Here is a 20,840-nt window from a genome sequence, read left to right on the forward strand (position 1 = left end):
GGATAAAAGCATACTGTATTTTCTCCAGGCCCCTTTGCTTCACCATGTCTGAGGGCCAGGCTGTAAAAATCCTCTGACTATTGGGCAGACTCAACCAAGGAGGAGACTGGCTACCCTACCTGCTGCACCCCCCCTCTTCTTCCTGACTCCCCTTGCAGGAGTCAATACACATTTCATTGTATCACTTTGTGTTCTGACAGCTGCTCAACGACAGAAGGCATTGAGGTAAGATGGGCAGCTGACATTTTGGAAGATCATTTCCTTGAGCTGTTCTAAATCCAGAATAAGGTAAGTGCCATTTTCAAGGGTTATGGCGATGAACATGGACTTTGGCACCAGGCACCCCAGGATCAGTAGATCCAAATCCTACTTTTCCTACATATTAGCTGTGTGAGCCTGGGTGACATACTTAACATCCATGAGCCTCTATGTTTTTCATTCATAAAAATAGAGATAATTGCTCCCTTACAACTTTTTTCCCCCTGAAATTTAAATGGAACCAAACAGTGAATGCAACTAGTAAAATTTTGGAACATAATAGTTGTGGAACAATGAGTAATTACTGTTTCAATTTTAAAATGTTTCCTAAATTCCAAGTTTTTTTTATTATTATTGCTGATAACAATATTTAGCTCTATAATCTCAATAGCACCTAACAAAGTGCTTTTGCACAAAATTGTGGCTCAATAAGCATTTGTTGCCTTCAATTCAATTCCCAAGTCTGAATGAGCAATAAAACTGACACATGCTGTGTCTGCCAGGAAATACACTGGCAAGCCTCAGATTGTTCACATGTGTTAGCTGAAAATGGTCTAAGAGGAGAGAGAAGCCAGGCCTTTAAAAACAGCACTTTGGAAGCTATCCAGGTCTCAGCTTCACTTATCTTGCAGAAAAGCACAGGCAGGGCAGGAGACTCTGTTTCTGAGCCATTCAGTAGCCTTCATTAAAACCAACGTCCAGAGAGGCTGGTCAAGGGTCTGTTCTGTAGAGTGGCTGGATCTTGTAAGTTTATTTCATTTCTTATTAGGAATAAAAAAGGCAGAGTCAAGAAAAGCTACTCTCTTTCAGTGAAATAATAATTGATACAAAGTGTTGTTATAAATAACTGAAAAGTGATTTTTACACATTAAAAAATGAACAGAACATACATATCTACAAGTGCAGGTAAGACTGGCCTGCTACAGAGGAGGTACTTGAATCCTTCAGAGGCTGGTAGGACACAAAACATGTTCTCAAAATGGATTATTTGAAAAAGGTTGAGCAGAATACAGGGAAACCAAGCTGATAGTATAATGACTCCAGGATAGTGACATCAAAGTGCTATTATCACCTTAAACCAGCGGGGAATGGGAACCTGGAATGAGCCATATGGAGGGACAACCTTGGCTGGAGCTGTGACTTTGACTTGACAAATACAGTCAACCCCTCAGTAACCATTTAAGAAAATTGTTCATTCAGTGGGGGAAATACCTTGACCTCCCTTCCTTCCTTCATTCTCTTCCACTGTTTCCATCAGGAGCCAGATGTCAAAGACATCCAATGATGTAATTTGTGCAGGGGCACAGAGTAAGAAGGAGAAAATGGGGTATAGGTTTGGAAGGATAAATATATTGCTCCTACTATAATTAAATAGGGAGTGGAGTGAAGGTGGAGTGGCTTGAGGAGATGCTATAGACTGAATGTATGTGTCTCCCCCAAGTTACGTTGAAACCTAATCCCCAATGCGATGGTGTTCAGAGGTGGGGACTTTGGGAGGCAATTAGTTCATGAGGGTGGAACCATCACAACAGGGATCGGTGCCCTTAAAAAAGAGACCCCTGAGATCTCCTCTGCCCTTTTTACCATGTTACATTACAATGAAAAGATGACTATCAACCAGGATGTGGATTCTCACCAACACTGAATCTGATGGAACCTTGATCTTTGACTTCCCAGCCTCCAGAACTGTGAGAAATAAATAAATGTTCATTGTTTATAAGCCATTCATTCTATGGTATTTTGTAATAGCAGTGCAAATGGACTAAGACACGGGAGTTAACAGCTCCCTTTTAAAGTGGCAATGAACTTATTAGGAGATCTAGTGTATTTTCTTTTTTCTGCCTTCTAGTACAGAGATTCAGATATTGACGCGTTTCTTTTTCTACTACCCCAACTAACTCCTCTCCATCATCGATACTGTGCGTACCACCTACACTGCTAAGTGTGCATTTCCAATAATTACTACCTATGCTTAGTGGCCCAAGTTGGAATTTCTCCCTGGTATAAGTTAACATCATATTCATATTTGTGGGTCTAGGGTAGATACCACCTGCCCTCCCTTCTTTTGCTGTGTGAGTTGAGGTCAAGGGAAATTATCATTAAATAAAAAATTACTTTGGTAAATAGATAAAATGTGATTTAACAATGTGGTCAGTATTTATGAATGAGAATATATTATGGTAACAATAATACTATTTTATAGCTTTGTAGAGTTTGCAAAATGCTTTTCATATTGTCTTGCTCCATTCCTAAAACACGAGGACCCAAAGTCAAAAAGGTTAGGTGTTAGCCCCAAGCTTACAGAACTACTGTGTAGAAGAGTAAGGACTTGAAGCTATATCAGCTATATGCAAATCTAGAGCTGTGTCAACTACATCGGTGTACATCGTATGGACTGAGGATGGCTGAGCATCTTCTTACATTCTTCAAAATCTCTCACTTTCATGTTTTCACTTCCATATGTCTTTGAGATAAGGCCTTGCAGACTCCTGTTAAATTGGCAATCAGACCAGAGAATGAATATCTTGTCTAGATTATTATTAGTTTATCAGCTTTGTTTTTTAGTAAGCTTTTACAGGAGAAAGTGAGACCAGGAATGTTGAGTAGGCATGGGAGCAGATGAAGAAAAGGGATTATGTAGGAGATACTGAGCAACCATGGGCAAACCTTGTACTCCGGCACCTAAGGGAGCTTTATCAATAAAAATAAAGTGACCAACTCATCCTGGTTTGTCTGGGACTTTCTTGGTTTTAGCCTTAAGAGTCAGTCCCACATCCCAAGAAAATAATCAGAACTGGGTAAACAGGGATGGTTGGTCACCTTATAGGTTAGTCCTACATTAATCACTTTTTGGAGAGCATTACTTTCTTTTTTTATTATTAATAAATCTTTATTGTTCAGATTATTATAGTTGTTCCTCTTTTTCCCCCCCATAGCTCCCTTCCACCTGGTTCCTACCCCACCCCATGCCCATATCCCCCAACTATCCTCATCCACAGGTGTATGATTTTTTTTTTGTGTGTGTGTGTGTGTGTAAATTTTATTATTTTTTTAATTAAATCTTTATTGTTCAGGTTATTACATTTGTTCCTCTTTTTTCCCCCCATGACTCCCCTAGTTCCCGCCCCACCCTCCGCCCTCACTCCCCACCCACTGTCCTCATCCATAGGTGCAGGATTTTTGTCCAGTCTCTTCCTGCATCTCCCACACCCCTTTCCCCCTCAAGAATAGTCAGTCCATTCCCTTTCTATGTCCCTGATTCTATTATGATCACCAGATTATTTATTCACTTGATTCTTAGATTCACTTGTTGATAGATGCATATTTGTTGTTCATAATTTGTATCTTTACCTTTTTCTTCTTCTTCCTCTTCTTAAAGGATACCTTTCAGCATTTCATATAATACTGGTTTGGTGGTGATAAACTCCTTTAGCTTTTTCTTATCTGTGAAGCTCTTTATCTGACCTTCAATTCTACATGATAGCTTTGCTGGGTAGAGTAATCTTGGTTGTAGGTTCTTGCTATTCATCACTTTGAATATTTCTTGCCACTCCCTCCTGGCCTGCAAAGTTTCTGTTGAGAAATCAGCTGACGGTTGTATGGGTACTCCCTTGTAGGTAACTAACTGTTTTTCTCTTGCTGCTTTTAAGATTCTCTCTTTGTCTTTTGCCCTTGGCATTTTAATTATGATGTGTCTTGGTGTGGTCCTTTTTGGATTCCTCTTGTTTGGGATTCTCTGCACTTCCTGGACTTGTAAGTCTATTTCTTTCACCAGGTAGGGGAAGTTTTCTGCCATTATTTCTTCAAATAGGTTTTCAGTATCTTGCTCTCTCTTCTTCTGGCACCCCGCATAATCCGGATGTTGGTATGCTTGAAGTTGTCCCAGAGGCTCCTTACACTATTTTCATATTTTTGTATTATTTTTTCCTTTTGCTTTTCCAGTTGGGTATTTTTTTGCTTCTTCGTATTTCAAATCTTTGACTTGATTCTTGGGGTCTTCTACTATGCTGTTGGATCTCTGTATATTCTTTATTTCAGTCAGTGTATGCTTAATTTATAATTGGTCCTTTTTCATATCCTTGAGGGTCTCCCTAAATTTCTAGAAGATTCTTGAGTAACCTTATAACTGTGGTTTTGAACTCTATATCCAGTAGTTTGCTTTCCTCCATTTCTTTTGTTTGTGATATATTTCTTTGTCTCCACATTTTGGCTGCTTTCCTGGGTTAATAGAGTGGCTTTGTGTGCTAGGTGTCCTATATGGCCCAGTGGCTCAGCCTCCCTAATTACCTGAGGTTGACACTCTTGGTGCATCCCTTTGTGGGCTGTGTGAACAGTCTTGTTGTAGTTAAGTCTTGATTTCTGTTGGTATCACTGGGAGGAATTGTCCACCAGGCCAATTGGCTGTGTGGACCAGCTGTGTCTTCAATGGGAGAACTTCTGTGCTGGAGACACCCTTATGTAGCAGGACTTGTTTCAGTGGGGCTTTGGTACTCACTGAGTCTGCCCCTTGAGTGTGTCACTTATGGATGTGAAGAGTTGTACTCTGGTATGGTCTCACTCTGACCACTGGGTACACTGGCTTTTGGGTCTTCAAGGAGGTGGAAAGTCAGCCACTGTCTGAGGCTACCCAGCAGGAGCTACAGAGAGATCTGCAGATTCCTCCTCTTTGGGGTTTGGAAGTGCCCAGATGAGGCTCAGCTGTGAAACAATGCAGACTGCTGTCTAGGCCAGTGATAACGAACCTATGACACGCATGTCAGAGGTGACATATGAACTCATTTTTTTGGTTGATTTTTCTTTGTTAAATGGCATTTAAATATATAAAATAAATATCAAAAATGTAAATCTTTGTTTTACTATGGTTACAAATATCAAAAAATTTCTATATGTGCCACGGCACCAGAGTTAAGTTAGGGTTTTTCAAAATGCTGACACACCGAGCTCAAAGGTTCACCATCCCTGGTCTAGGCCTTCTTTTGGAAGATTTGGTGCTCTTTGACCTAGCTGCAGTTTGTTAGGTTTTAGATTGCAAAAGAACAAGCCATTCATATGCAAAAGCCTCTGCTCACAGCTTGGGTGGGGTTGTAAATTGGGTGCTCTGCCTTGGAGAAGTCCTGGGGTCTCTGTGTCCCACAGCCCCATGCAGGAACAATGATCACTGCAAGCACCTCTGGGAGAAAGCCGCCCTTGCATTCTGGCCTGATACCAGACAGTCCAGTTTCTCCCCGTATGAGTCTGGGTCCCTAGAGTCTTTCCTGGAATTAGAGTGCAGAGCAATTGGGAACTTGTATCTCCCTCCTGATTGAAAAAGACAACAGCATACTCAGTTGCCAGCCTGTTTCCATGCATGTCTCCGTACCTCCGCACTTCCACACCTCTGCACCTCCTTCCAGTTTCAATGTGCTTTTCTCTTTCCTTCTAGTTGTAGAATTTCCACTCAGCCAGCCTTCCTGTGGCTCTGGATGATATCTGTTTTGTCTTTTAGTTGTAGTTTTGATGTGGTTGTGTGAGGCAGCAAGTACAAGTGTGTACCTATGCCGCCATCTTGGTTCCCCCTGGAGAACATTACTTTCATGAAGGAATTATAGCCACTTCCACCTACGTTTATGTACATCACATGGACAGTTCTGGGTTTAATTAGGTAGAGAGAACATAAACATTCTACTGGGAGCAGCCAAACTGGAACATTCAGCCAAGGATAATACAATACATGATGACTGATAATTGCTACAACTAATTACCCAACCTAGTGGGAGTGTGGAGGAAGCATGGGAAAGCCTTCAGATTTCTACCTTCTGCTTATCATGGAGGCCTGGGTTATTAGTCACTTGCATTTTTTTTTTTTGATCATATGCTTCTTTTAACTTTTCACCAGAATTTAGGCTTAGATTTTAGAATTGAAAGGGACCTCAGAAAACATCTGGTTCAGCCCTCTACTTTTAGACTGGTATGATGTGATGACCATCATTCTCTTAAAAAGTGAGCCATCTGATGTCCAGGTAGGTAGATCTCTAACTTGTCCCAGATATGAAGTGGTAGAAAAAGGCTATGGCCAAATCCTTCTGTTTTAGAGTCCTTCTTCTTACTTCTGTCTTTACTGCACCATGAATTGGACTTTGGCTGAAGGTCCTTTTATTACATTTCCAACTGTTATTTAATAGTCTTCACTTTTAAAATAAGGCCAGTAACATCAAATCTCATAAAAGTAAATACCCTAAATTATAGCATTCCAAGTAAAGTTCTGTTTTCTTGTCTTCTCTTAATTATCCTAGTAATTTTACATGTGCAAACATGATTATATCATTGGGTTCATTACCCAGTTAGTGTAGAAAATTGATTGGGCATAAAATTGATGATTGGATATTGCATACATATTTTGTTTAGGTGTCTCCACCTTGTCCTTAAAAAAAATCTCCAAATCATATTGTCTTGAACTAGATCTAGAGGAGTAATGAGAAACTCACAGGTGGCCAGGCCATATGGTACAGAAAGCTGTTGTGAGTTCTTGAATTTAAGAGTTGAGGCCAAAGAAGAAAGGCCAGTCTTCCATTTTCTTGGCAAGGTCTTCAAGCCAAGTAACATGACATGATTACATATTTGATCTTTGGTGTCATCCAAAGAAATTTTCAAAGAGAATAGTTAAGGACCCTGCCATCCTTTTTGTTTGTTTGTTTGTTTTTTTTAAATCAATTTGGAAGCCAGAGTGAGTTGGTAGGAATAAATGGCAAGCCACGTACTAATAACACCCTCCAAACTCTTCTGCCTGCTTATGTATTACTAATTCCTATACCCTTCTACGTGCTCTAATTCCAATTCAATCTTTATATTGATCTTCATAAAAAGCATTCTCTTGCCAAGTAAATGAATACATAAATAAATAGCTCTCTATTTCATGGAACAATAAAAATATCTAATTCTGTATGGGTTTTGAAATTCTCATAGCCTTATCCCACTGTTCCTATTTATCCTTTATCTTGTTGTAGGTGTGTGCATGTGTGTGTGTGTGCGCATGTGCCCGCATGTGCATGCGTGTGTATGTGCGTACACTTATTCACATGGTTCTTATGTTTCTATAGATAGGGATCTATTAGAGAATTAATGCTCCAGTTATTCTGTGTACTACACCCCTTCCCATATTTGCCACTCATCCACATTGAATAGTTCGTGAAATGATGTAGGATCTGCCACTTATTGAACACTTGTTCCAGGAGCTGGATATTAAACTGAAACATAATAGTGTAAGTCTTCCTTTTCTTTTATTACCTTCTCCTTCTCAAGCACACTGTCCTACTCTATTCCATTTCTATCCTGTTGAGTTAGTCCAGTGGGTTAGGGAATTACCTTTTTAGAGAAGTTTTATCATTTTAAAGTGACTACATGTATAAATTTAACTTGATGTGGGATGCAGGAGACTTACACATGTTCTCAAATCTAGCCATTGCCAGAGACCCTATACAATGATGATTCTATGGATAACATTTGGGATAGTTCTGGAGAAATAAAGGAGGGACTTAAAATCCAAAGCTACAACTTATTCTTGAAAATAGGAGGCATGGCTTAGGCCAAGTCAATCTTTTATCAGTTTGAGAAATATCACTAAAACATTGTAAATGAAGAAAGAAAAATCAGAGCCAGTGTTGGATTTTGTGCAGTTCTTGGGACACATGGAGAACCATGAGTTGTTTGTGCTGTTGAAGGCCTTTGCACATATGATTCTGACAAATTGCTCTCCTGCAGGTGTATTGGTCAATGGTGAAAAACAAGCATATTATCTGTACATTGTTTTCTTCCGTAATAACTGACAGAGCTAGGAAAAACATCTAAGATGAAAAACAAAAGAAATAAAATACCAGTTGAGTGTTTGTCTGCATGACCTTCAAGCATTCCATTATTTTCTCTCATTTTCCTTTTTTTAAACATATAAAGTGAAATCAGTGGGTTTTAAATTGTACTCAAATGAGTTTAGAGGTTCTATTATACTCCTCAGGGTTAACAGTGGGATATGATAGACAGGGGTGTAGAGTGGATTTGTATATAGACTTATGCCTTCCAAGCAGAACAAAATTAAAATTTGAAAACAAATCAGATAATTTTTAAGTCTCCTCTACCTTTATAATTATGTAACTGCATCACATTATCATTATCTTTTAATTTTATAACCTGTCAAAGAAAGATATTTTGAACTATGTATCAGACCTAGTTTTCCCCAATCATCAGAAATAAGCAAAACACTCTATACCCCTAGATGAGATTATACTAACTAGCTGGGTGATTTTGTCTTACTCATTAAATATATGTCTTAGATTTTATTTCTATGCATAATTGAAATGCAAATATTAGTCAGATTGATGGTGTTACCCTGTCTACCCACCCACTCTTCTACCTCAAGCCTATTATTTCATAGGCTTCAAGGAAGCAACCATTAATTTAAAAGAGATGATCTGTGAGTGAGGAAGTAAAAAAAAAGGAGTCTCAGGGCATATCTTTAAAAAATCCCAGGACATGGTCACTGGCCTTTGGAACTGACCAAAACATAGGCCTGGCCTCAAAAAACCTCTGATTATAATAATAGTATATAAAAGCCTTGAGCCTCTAAGTAAGCCTACAGAAGTCAAAGCATGCTATAAAAGTTGTGTATTTCCCAAGGCTTGCTTACATTCAGCATTTCCTTCAAATGTGGCCCCATCAGTTAACCTCCAGTTGAGTGGAACCAAGGCCATGGAGAGCAGTGGTCCCGAGATCTCCCACCAAAGAAGAGAATCTGGGTCTAATCAAAGCACTTTTCTTACTCTTAGAATAGGCTGCTTCATAATGCCTGCCCAGCAGGATTGCATCATTGGATATCTGAGTATCTCTCATATGTTCATTTTCTAAAAAGACATTTTTATTATAGTTATCTTGTCTTGATTTTACCATTGTTTATTGGATGTGTGTGTTTGTGATGGTGCAGATAACATTTGTCTTTTTAGTTCATAGTTTACTGGGCCATGATAAAGCACATCCATTCCTGATAGAAAGGCTTTTTCACTGCTCAGACATCCCAGCCTTTGAGATGGATATACCAATTTGTTGGGATGTTGAATCATGTTCTTGGCACGGAACGGGTGGGTGCATTCTATGTGAATGAAATAGGATACTCATGGACAGATGATACTGGAGGTGCACCATGCAGAGGTGACTCTAAGCTTATCATAGAAATGCATGTTTTCCTCTTTTTCCTGGGCGCTCGGTTAGACTTCATTTTTCACAATCTTTGTGGCTCCAGGTGACCCTGAGGCTGAGTTCCAGCCAATGAAATGAGTAGAAGTGCAAAGTGTCCTTTCTGAGCCTGTATCTCAGCAGTACATTCCTCCATGATCTCCTTCCCTTCTGGTTGGCTAGAATGGATAAAACCTTCAAGGTGACCTCGGAAGGCATTTGTTGAAGATGTCAGATCACATCAGCCTGTATCACAGTGTAGAGAAGAGAAATGCTTCTGATCTTGCCACCAGCCTAGCATAGTTTCATGAGCAACACACACACACAACCTTTATTGTTTTTAGAGCCATTATATATTTTGTTAGCCCACTTAAATTAATGCACTTGGCACTATTGCATGCTTAGCATCTACACAGATGCTCTGTCCTTCATCCTGGGGACCAATCTAAAACTGCCTGGATTTGTGAAAAGTATACATAAGCAATGCTTTCTAATGCTAGAACCCTGCTCATGTTACAGCACCCATGGAAGGCATGATTTGATTTTATTTCACAGCCAAATCTGTGGAACAATGAAAGGCTCTACAACATATTTTTGTTGCATTCTCCCCATAATATGCCCCCTGATATTTGAATCAAGTAAAATACAATACGCCAGAGCATTGAATCAGATTTGTGTTCTATTTTTCTTATAACTTTAATTCTGATAGCTTAATACTTCCTGAATGTCTAAAGAAGTAGAAATTCCCCTTTCTAAAAATAAAGAATTTAAAAATACACCAGCTCAAGCCTATCATTAATATGCTTCACATCCTACTGGATGTATAGAGAAATCAACTCTGAACATACAAACACGTTGCTTTCATTTGTGATTACACACACACACTTTATTACCCCCAAAGATATGGAAAATAGTTTAGGAATTTTTTTTCACAAAAAAATAAATTTTCTTAGTAGTTTAGTTGCCATCTGTAGTCACACATGGATAAGCAAATCTTTTACAAGTCATGGGGGTGAGTTATATGTGGTTCTTGGCCTTACCCTGCCAGTAATCACAGACATCTATAAATAACCTCACCAATTTTGCATGCCCTATGTAAATGTTTGCAGTATTTATTTTGTCTGTGTCACTCTTCAGATGGATAATTTATTTTCACTCATTCTTTTATTTGCTTAGTTATTTAACCACTCTGAGCTGTAACCACTCTTACTCTGTTGGTAAAATGGAGATATTAAACGTATCTCTACAATTGAGAACTGATGTGCATAACATTTCCAATCCTGTTTCCTGCCTAGTAATATGTGCTCAGGAAATAGTAGGTAGTACATTTATTTCAAAGACTCAATACATGACATGTAGGACCATTCAAGAGCAGAAATGATGGAAGCTAAAAGACTTGTTTCAAATTTTGGCTTTGCCACTTATTAGCCAAAGGTCTTACACAAACTATGACTCAGTTTTCTTGTCTATAAATGGGGCACAATAAAGAGACCCACATATGGGTTGTCTTGAAACTAAATAATATTTTCTTAAGAAAATCAAGTGCTTTAACACAGTGTCTGACACACAGTGTCTGTTTCAATTTGTGGTAGGAGAACACAGGGGTAGGCAAAAGTAGGTTTGTAGTTGTCGGTATAGAAAATAACACAATAATTAATACATAATAATACAAGAATAAACTTGTTTTGTGTACTCATAACTGTAAGCCTACTTTTGCCCACCCCTGTATCTGTATATTCTACAAACATACATTCACACACATATAATCGATAGATCTCTACACATAATCACTCAACTTTCCACAGTTTTATGCTTACTTATTTTGTCAATAACTCTTTCTGGATACAATGCCTTCTTCTACTAATGCCTGCTAGCATGTTAATTTTTCTTTATTCATATAATTGAACCACATCTACCTGATTAATGTTCCCATTTTGACTAGGTCATTTAGTGAGATATTGTTTATATATTTATATGCTGAATAACATTTGTGGAACCTTCATTAAAAATATAATTTGCTTTCTTCATATGTATGTCAAATTATTTAGTGCCAGTCTCTTTTAAAAATATATATTTTTATTGATTTCCGAGAGTAAAGGAGAGGGAGAGAGAGAGATATGATGTTTCTGAGAGAGAAACATGCCCTCTGTTGGGGATCCACCTGCAATCTGGGCATGTGCCATTGACCAGAATTGAACCCAGGACTTTTCAGTCCACAGGCTGATGCTCTATCCGCTGAGCCAAACTGGGTAGGGCATTGCAGAGTTCTTTCATTCTCTCTCTTGTGTGTGTGGTGATATCCAATTGATCCACAAATGGCCATCTCTTCAAGGAGAGAGGCTTTCATGATCGAAGGTAATATGACCAAAACCCACTTATTCAACCAGCCAGAAAATAGTTTCTGATTCAGAAAATAGAAAATTAGTCATAATTGTGAGAAAATAGTCAAATGGTGGCTTAACAGTAACATCAGGAATCAAGCCACATCCTCAGTGGAGTGTTGCCAGTAGCAGCATCATACCGGTAAGAATGCTTCTAAACCTCTCCATTTTGTGCCTGATGCTACACAAAATGTGTTGTTCATTTGCAACAGGCACCTGCTCCACTTCCAATCCTTCCAGCTTCACTGATCTGCAGGGCCTTTGGCCACTTGTTCCAACCTCAGCTACCTCTGGAACAACTAACCTGGTATCAACATGGGACAAACTCTGTGGCCACAACTCAACAGTACGTTGGCTCTGGTCTATAATGCATACCTCAGCTTTCTTTCCTGTGGTGTGAGATGCTGTTAGGCCTGCTTGTGCTCAGTCAGGCAACCTGGACATGCAGGGGAATTCGCTCCCTGATTAGTAATGAGGAGGAAAGGGGCTTTCTGTCAGTTCTGTAACCCTGGGATCATAAACAAAGCAACAGAAGCAGTAGTGATGATAGGATTGTCAACTTGCATCTAAGTGAATACTTTGTGTCAGGTTGCATGCCAACCACTCCTCATATGCAATTGCTTATATCCTCTCAGACTCAGCTTCCTCATCCATAAAATGGGGATGTTAGAATTATTTATCTCAAACGGTGAATGAGGCATACAGTCCAATACCTGGCACATAATAAGCGCTCAAGTAATATTGCTTTTATTATTACTGTTATAACTCTTTCCAATTTCTGAAGAGGTGCTACATGGAAGAGGAAAATCCTTATTCTAAGGTTTTTTAAAAGAGATTAAAGATTGCAACTCTATAAATATCAAAATCCTTTCAACAAAAAGAGCTGTTTTGTGGAATAGGCTGTCCACATAATTGCTGAGCTACTCACTAGCAGAAGTTAAGGATAAATGAATTTCTTCCTGAGGTAATCTAAAAAAAGCACTGTCTATTACACATGTATGAGCCAATATAAAATGTTAAATCTAGTAGCTGCATTTTAAAAAAGTAAAAAGAAACAGGTGAAATTAATTTTAATATATTATTTAACCAAATATCTCAATATCAATATTTTAATAATATTTACTTTTTTCTTTTTTGTACTACATCTTAAAAATCTAATATGTAGTTTTTTACATAAGGCACTCAATTAGAAAGCTAAATTTTCATTTTAAATACTTGATCTATATTTAGGTGTTATAACATTCATAGTTGAAAAAATACATTCTCATACTCATGCTATTCCAAACATGCTTAACCTTTGGCAATAATAGAAGCATTAGCTCTTGCATGTAAATGAAAAGTAATTAAAATTTAATAACATTTAATCTTATTTCTTTAATCCCGTTAGCCACGTTTTAAGTGCTCTGTAGCTACATGTAGCCACTGGCTTTCATATTGGATGATAGCACTCTAAAACCATGAGGTGTAGGTCAAAGATGTATAATTCTCAGGCCTAAAAATTTGATGCAAACAAAATTAAGTTGATTTAGAATTTTTCATCCCATACTTCATTTTTCCCGTCTCCCATAAGCTTGAACAGTGAGTCAGCTGCTCTCAATGCTCATATAAGGAAAGGGACTAACATTGTCTTTTAAGAGCTTTAAGTACATTGGCCCTTTGCATGTGATTTGCCAGTTAACCTTCATAGCAACATTCTGAAAATGTCATTCATTCCCCCTATAGAATGTAGACATTAAGTAATTTGCTCATTTAAAAGTGGCATAGCTGGCTTGAATACCAAACCTGGAATTCTAGATTTCATGCTCATCCCATTACATTCTCCGGCTAATATCATGAAGTTCTTTAACGATAATTAGGTTAGGTGGTACATATGCTCCTTTTCAGGGTGATGGAATCACCAAACAATTGCTGTAATGTCCATTTCATACATCCTACCATGTTTCCATTGGCTTAGAAATGTTCTAAGGAAGTTTTCAGGGGTCATAATGAAGTTCTCATGTAGACTAATTAGTGTTACTTAGTTTTAGGTTCACTTATTGTGTCCTTCAGCCCAGCTAACCATGTGTCCCTGGTCACTGGAGAGAGTGGTTTAGAAAGTGCGGATAAATTACTGAATTCTCTCTTATTAGTGGGTCAGGATCATTAATCTTTGTAGGACATTGCACAGGTTAAAGATTTTGCCACTGGTTTGACTTATTTAAACAGTTTTTCCAAAATAAATTGGCAAGGGCATGGTTTTCAATTCTAGATATGAGGAAAACAGAGACACAGAGAAGCAAAGTGACTCGTTCAGATCCCCTGTCCTAGGACTAGAGCCAGATATTTCACTTTAATTCGGATCTATTTTCACACCAGCATGCCGCCTCTTAAAAAACCAAAATAAAGGTACAAGGGAGTCAGGATTATTTTGTACATAAAACTAAGTGATTTGTAGGTCTAGAGGAAAAGCTTTATCAACTGGACCAGCTGATTTAATATAACATACAATGAACTTACTCTATGCCAGGCATTGGGCTGAATGCTTACATCATCTTTTATAGCTGAGGCCTAGAGAATTTAGCTGTTTTTCTCCAGGTAACTCAGCTGATAAGGCTGACCCTAAGAATTCATGTTCTGTGCATGGGTAGGAAATGCTTGGATCTTGTTGGATGGACCTGCGTTTTAGAAATTCACCACCAGATTCGGCCTGAAGGTATTAGGAAATGCTGCAATAAGGAGGCAATGAATCCAAGCCACAGGAATTTCTCTCTCTGTTCCATTCAATTCAACTATTTGTCATAGCCCAAACAGAGGGTACATTGTTGAAAAACTCTTAAAAAGATAAAATGATGGGCAAGTATATTCAAACAATCTGAAAGAAAATATGTAAGGGCTATCAGGCCTTAATTTCATGACCATTGAATCAGTTGCCTCTTTTGTATTTTTTGGTGAAAGCACAATTCTATATAATGCTCTATACCCATTTCATGAAAACAGCTGCAATGCGTGTTCAGTTTATTCTCCAAGGCATAGACAGGGCCTGACATTGTAATTTGTGTCCTTCCATGGATAGACATTGTCATTTTAATAGATTGAGACTTAGTCTATATAACAGTGGCCCTGATCCAATCTCTGGCTCTAGGTACATTTCCTTAGCAGAGGATTCTGTTAATTTTTCTTCTATACTTTCACTTTCCAAGAATATTCTATAGAGAGCAGTTCCATCTTGGCCAAGTATAAGGTGACTTAACCAAACTAGTCTATTTCTCCTATCCTTGATACTCTGTAATAAGTTAGAGACTTTGTAAATAGAACAAGAACACTGTCACTTCTTCCGTGCAGCCAGAGTCTGTTATTATTATTGTCATTCTTACTACTTACGGACAGGTAAACCCTGCATTTTTTTGAGATACGTTAATTCTTTTGAAGGAGTACCAGACTTATTGGGGGACTAAGTTTGAAGGCTGACTCTTCCTTGCCTTTAAGATGATCTATTGCAATAGAGTGATCCTAAAGTTTCTACAGAAGTCAATTCTTATTTTTATGAAAAACTTTATATTGACTATAATATCCACTTAGAAGGGATCTTCATGAAAATTGCTGCATAGGTAAACTCACTCAGAGATGTGGCATTCTTTCTGTTCCCTTATCTATAATTATCTTAAAGTTATAGGTGGTATATCTTACTGGTTAAGGCAGCTGCCCTAGAGCCAAAATGCCTAATCCAAATTTTGGCTCCATCATTTATGAAATATAATAAAGAGGCCAATAACATAACCTTCCTGGACCATAAACTTTCCTGCATAAACAGATAATAATATTACAATCACAAGTTGTTGTACAGATTAAATGCATTAACATAAATGTGGTACCTAATAAATTAGGAAATAATTTTTGATATCACTCATTATTGTCATCTATTTGAAATAAAAGCTTTCTGGCTTGATAAATTTCTTTAAACCCAAGTCAAATGTATCTGAGAATATATCTTTTGCGTTTGATTGGGCTGATTCTGTTCAGGAGTCATTTATTTGAATATTTATTCACAAAACAGATGGCGAATTATGCTCGTGTCCACTTCTTGTGTCTCCTATTCTCAGCATTCTCTCAGTGTCTCTCCATTGGGAAATGAGAGCTTGAGTTTTTTTCTACTAAATAGTAATTCTTCCAGGAATAACAATGTGTGAGTTGGAGAGAAAGGAAGGTTAGTCTGTTTCTTGGATGAGGAACTACCCCATCACCTGGTTGATCCAAATAAGAGCCAAATGTGTTCTCTAAGTAGGTTTTGCTAAGTAAATGAGAATTTCATTGTAAAGTCACATCTCATTAATAAATCCCTAATAATGCTACATATGATTTATTGAGAGTTTATTCTGTGCAAGAAACAGAACACTGCAATTAATTTATATCATCTCATATCACCCTCTCAACAAACTTATAAAGATAGAATTATTAATCCAATTTTGCAGATTTTATAAACAGAAAACAAGATAATTACCCAACATAACAGTGTGAGGTGATGGAAAAACTTAACTGAGAACTCTGGTTCTCAGTCCCTCCCTCCCTCCCCCTCTCTCTGCCTGCCTGCCTTCCTTCCTTCCTTCCTTCCTTCCTTCCTTCCTTCCTCTCTTCCTCTCTTCTTTCATCTTTAAATCATATCACATATTGGATAAGTCACTGAAAGAGGAGCTGATATATTTTTGGGGGTCAGAAAACATTTCCAGCTTGGTGCCCAGTTTTTTAAGGAAATCTCTCACTTCCAAGTGTTAGCAGGGCTTTCCTGAAGGAATGCAATTTGGGGAGACAGAGGATACATAACACAGCTCTGGGAAGTCCTCTCAAAAGCAAGAACAGGAAATACATTTAAAATGACTTTCATCTACCTACCTACTCAGGCTCACTGAAGTCAATTGAAGGGACAATTTGCTTGTAACCCAAATTAGGTTGGAGAAATGGTCAGAGAACACAGAAAGGGAGGAAAATTGCCATCGCAAAAATTGGCTCAAAAACTAGCTATTAAACTCCCACTTGCAGTTAATGCTTAGAGCATGTGTACCATGGTCCTTTGTCATCCTACTTTTATTCTTCCAAGGAAGAAAGAAGTATTAGTCCCCGAGTAATACCATCCTGGCTATCCTGGAGTTTTAATTCAACTGGAGTTTCTGACTTTGTTGTGACCCTTTCCCTTTAAGACTTGAATTCTCAAGGCAAGATAAGGCAAAAAATACTGAATTGAGATGATTGCATGCAAGGCACTTAACCAATCTTGATCTTTTTTTAAAGCAATAAGATTAGGAGGAAAGGGGCAGGCTCTAAAGCCAGCAGACCTATGCTACTGCTCGCCTCAAGACCTGCTCTTCATAGCTGGGATAGGTCATAACTTTGGTGGCGTCCAACATTTTAATCCTTATATGAGAATGAGAGGCTGTTGAAAACAATTCTCTTGTATTCTGCTCCTCTGGAACTCTGCTCTCAGCTCTGCATTCTCAAATTGCCTTTTCATTAAGCATCCCAAAGGATTTTACATCCCTGGGCAGAGCCCCCGAGAAAGACTTCAAATAGAGGGGAGATATTTTGTAAACGAGGCAAAGGCTGATTGTGAAAGAGAAGTGAAAAGGTGAACTCCCAGACCTTCATGTCTCCTTGGGAAAGGCAGGTAAACATTAGGAAACAGTCCAAAGTGATCAACAAATTGGAATGCGGATTCCATTAAAACTAGCCTTTCTGTCGTCTGCCTAGGAAGTCTTTGTGAACCCCCCAATGAACTCCTCAGTGGCTCCAGGTAGGAGACACTGCCCGGGATGCTCTCTAAGGTGTCTCAGAGCGATGACATTATTTCCTCATAAAAATTGACTTGAAGATAAAGCGCACTGATAAAAAGGGATGAAACGCTCTCTCTAGGCTTCTGAGTTTCCCTGGGTAGAAGGAAGGAAGGGAGGGAGGGAGGGAGGGCGGGCTTAGGCTCCAGAGTTCCGTGCACTATCACCAAGTACTCTAAGGCTTGCCAATGTAAGTCAGCCCCTTTCTCAGCAAGACCCAGAAGAGAAGTCAGGCAGGCATCCTAAAATGCTTGAGCGTGAGCAAGAAGCAGAGCAGTGATTCCTTTGCTGCTGCTTCGGGAGCAGGAAACAAATGCCATTTCTCTTGTGGTTTCTACGGATCTAACTAATCATCCCATGGTTACAGCTGCTTGAACGGGATTCAAGGACCTTTGCTTTAGTTACCTCTAAGCAAGGCCAACTTTACCTTTTTTAAAAAATTTTTTTAATCTCTGGATAAAGAAAAGCAACATTTGGGAGTTAACCCTGTTAACTATCCAGGTGGTGTATCTTTGGGGTATAGGGTCCTGACTCCTAGAATGTGGATTTCAAAATGCTCAAAAGCATAATGTAGATTTGATTTGTTTTAACTGTATTCCAAGATATTTGGAGTGGACTAGGCTTTTAAGGTTTGGATCTTCCAGGGACCTTGGAGTACAAGCTCAAGATTGTCATTTGGTTTCTGTAATTCTCAGTTTCCTCCACAAGGAATTGGAGACAATGATAGCAGCACAGCTTCCATGGGGTTGTTGTGGCTTTTTAAAAAAGATAATGCAAATAAGGGATTAAGTATACCTCCTGACACGTAGCAACAGATCCATACATTGTTGATTTTATCCTAACTCTGAAAGAAGGGAAATTAGGCTAACACGCCAGAGTTCCAGGAAAAACATAAAAGAACATTTTGTGAATCAACCTAAAAATTTCTTTGAGGTCCTTCCCCTCCCTCTCCAATCCAATCTCTCCAACACCTATTCTTTTTCAGGTAGCAGCAGTCTAATAGGCATTACATGGCTAACTCTAACCTAATTGAGGCCATTAGGCACACATTAAATATTCTAGGCCTACTGTAAAGTAATTTGCTTCTGAGAATGATCATTAATTCTGGATTAAAAGGATGACATTCACTCCTGGTCCTGCCTAAATCAATGTGCTCATTAAAAATTCTCAAATAAAGAATGTGTGTTTTGGCAGATTTCATGGATAGGAAGAAAATGTTTGTGATTGCAGTGAAATAACCCAAATATCGGGGCCATTGTTTTTAGCTTCATAACTTTATATTTTCAAAACAAAGTGTGTATACACATATATATATATACATATATAATATATGTAACCTTTATATATTATATAACAATATATAATATTTATATATCTTTTATATATATAAATATGTAATATATATATATTCAACAACAGAATTCCTCTTACTGTGTACATGCCCTTTTCTTAATCTTGAACTTGGCTGATAAATCTCCTTTGGGTGAAGCCTATAATGAGACTGTCAAAATATTAGCACCAGTTAAAAATAATTGTTCATTAAATAATGATAATAAATATAAATAAATAGCTTAAATGTGATAAAATAATCAAAACATCACTAACTGCCTTCCTGTACTTTAGCAAAATGGCTCTATAGCAAAGTGTAATTTTAAGGTTGGACACTCAACCTAAATTATACATTAAAAATTCATCAGAACTTGAAAACTTTTACAGTTTGATCCAATCGTTTCCTTGGAATGTGTGAAGTGTTACAAATGCCGCCTAATTCTTTTTGAAGCTCAAGGCAAAGGCACAAAACCTTGTAACATGCTGGAATGATTTGAATGATTGTACCATAAAATGGCTTGGATTTGCTCATCTGGCTTCAAGTTCAGAGGAATGACCAACAAACTAACTTATGTTCTCAGCAGTGTAGACTCTGAAGGGCCTGAGCAGATGTTGAAGGCTTACTCCAGGCCAATGCACGAGTTTTTTTGTGGTTTCTCTTAAGTGTTTGCTAATATCTACCACATTGCAAACTCAATGTCCCTTTTCAACTGGCCTAACTGCTTATAATATAATACAGATGATTTCATCTTTTTCAGAGCCTTTTCGCTACAGTGAACTAAAGTCTGCAGGGCTCAGACATCTCTAATAACATACATGTTTCTTTAAGAACAGGAAAATCCCTTCCCCTTAAAAGTTTTGTTCCTCCGTCTTGGGCTCTATAATACAATATCACATGTAATTCCTGTTTAAATAATGCCCCACTTTTCTCCAAGTATTCATTTAGGCTTCTGCTACTCTATGTTATTTTAGATAGGCTGTACCTTTGGTAAACACAAAATGCCTTTTAGAAGACAATACCATCACTCTGATGGGTTAGAAATGCTTCATTTCCACGTAAACCAAATAGAAAGGTTCTCCTTCCTTTGTGTTAAATACAAAACAAACAGCCCTTAACACAGGCAATGAAGAAATTGTATGCTTTCGACCCTTAGAAAGAAGAAAGAAAATTCATGGATAATATATGCCTCAGTTCTGATTTTGCTCTGATCTTCATTGTCTTTCAACTTTTCTCATGTTGGATAGCATCACTTGATTGATTTGTGTGTTTGTACCTGCTCCAAGTTAAAAGACTTAATTACCTTTAATTTTAGGATAGGAAAGAATTTGAGAGAGCGCTGATAATGCTTTGTAAATATTTTCTTTATTCAGAATGATTAGAAGAAAATGGCTTTGATGTGTGTTAATTACACTGAGTATCCTTAAGCTTTATCCTTCCACCTTAATGAGGTCAAGAATATGTGTGTAACAAGATGTTAAATTTGTCTTTTTTGTTTTGTTTAGGAGTGCTTATAGAAGCCCTATGGGCTGAAATATACTCTAAATGCCAGATTACCTTTCATCCTAAAGTACTAGTGTTGTGTAGTAAGACCATGCCATCTATATCAAAGAGTTATTATTGCCTTTCTTTAAAACAAAATCTTCCCATTGTGCTATTGGGCCTTGGTAAACAGGTGATGCCTGACCATGGGACATACCACCAGAAGTGTAGCATCATGGCATATATTCCACATCAATGTTGCCTAGGGCCAGCAGTGATCCATTATAGGAAGGAAGAGGTACAGCTGGGATCAGACAAGAATAAAGCCGGAAGCAAATGGGGTTTACTAGCAGGTGGCCCAGACTTAGACTGTCACATTATCCACCACTATAGTAC

The sequence above is a fragment of the Myotis nattereri genome (genome assembly GCF_964212035.1).
Source record: "Myotis nattereri genome assembly, chromosome: 17".
Classification (NCBI taxonomy): Eukaryota; Metazoa; Chordata; class Mammalia; order Chiroptera; family Vespertilionidae; genus Myotis; species Myotis nattereri.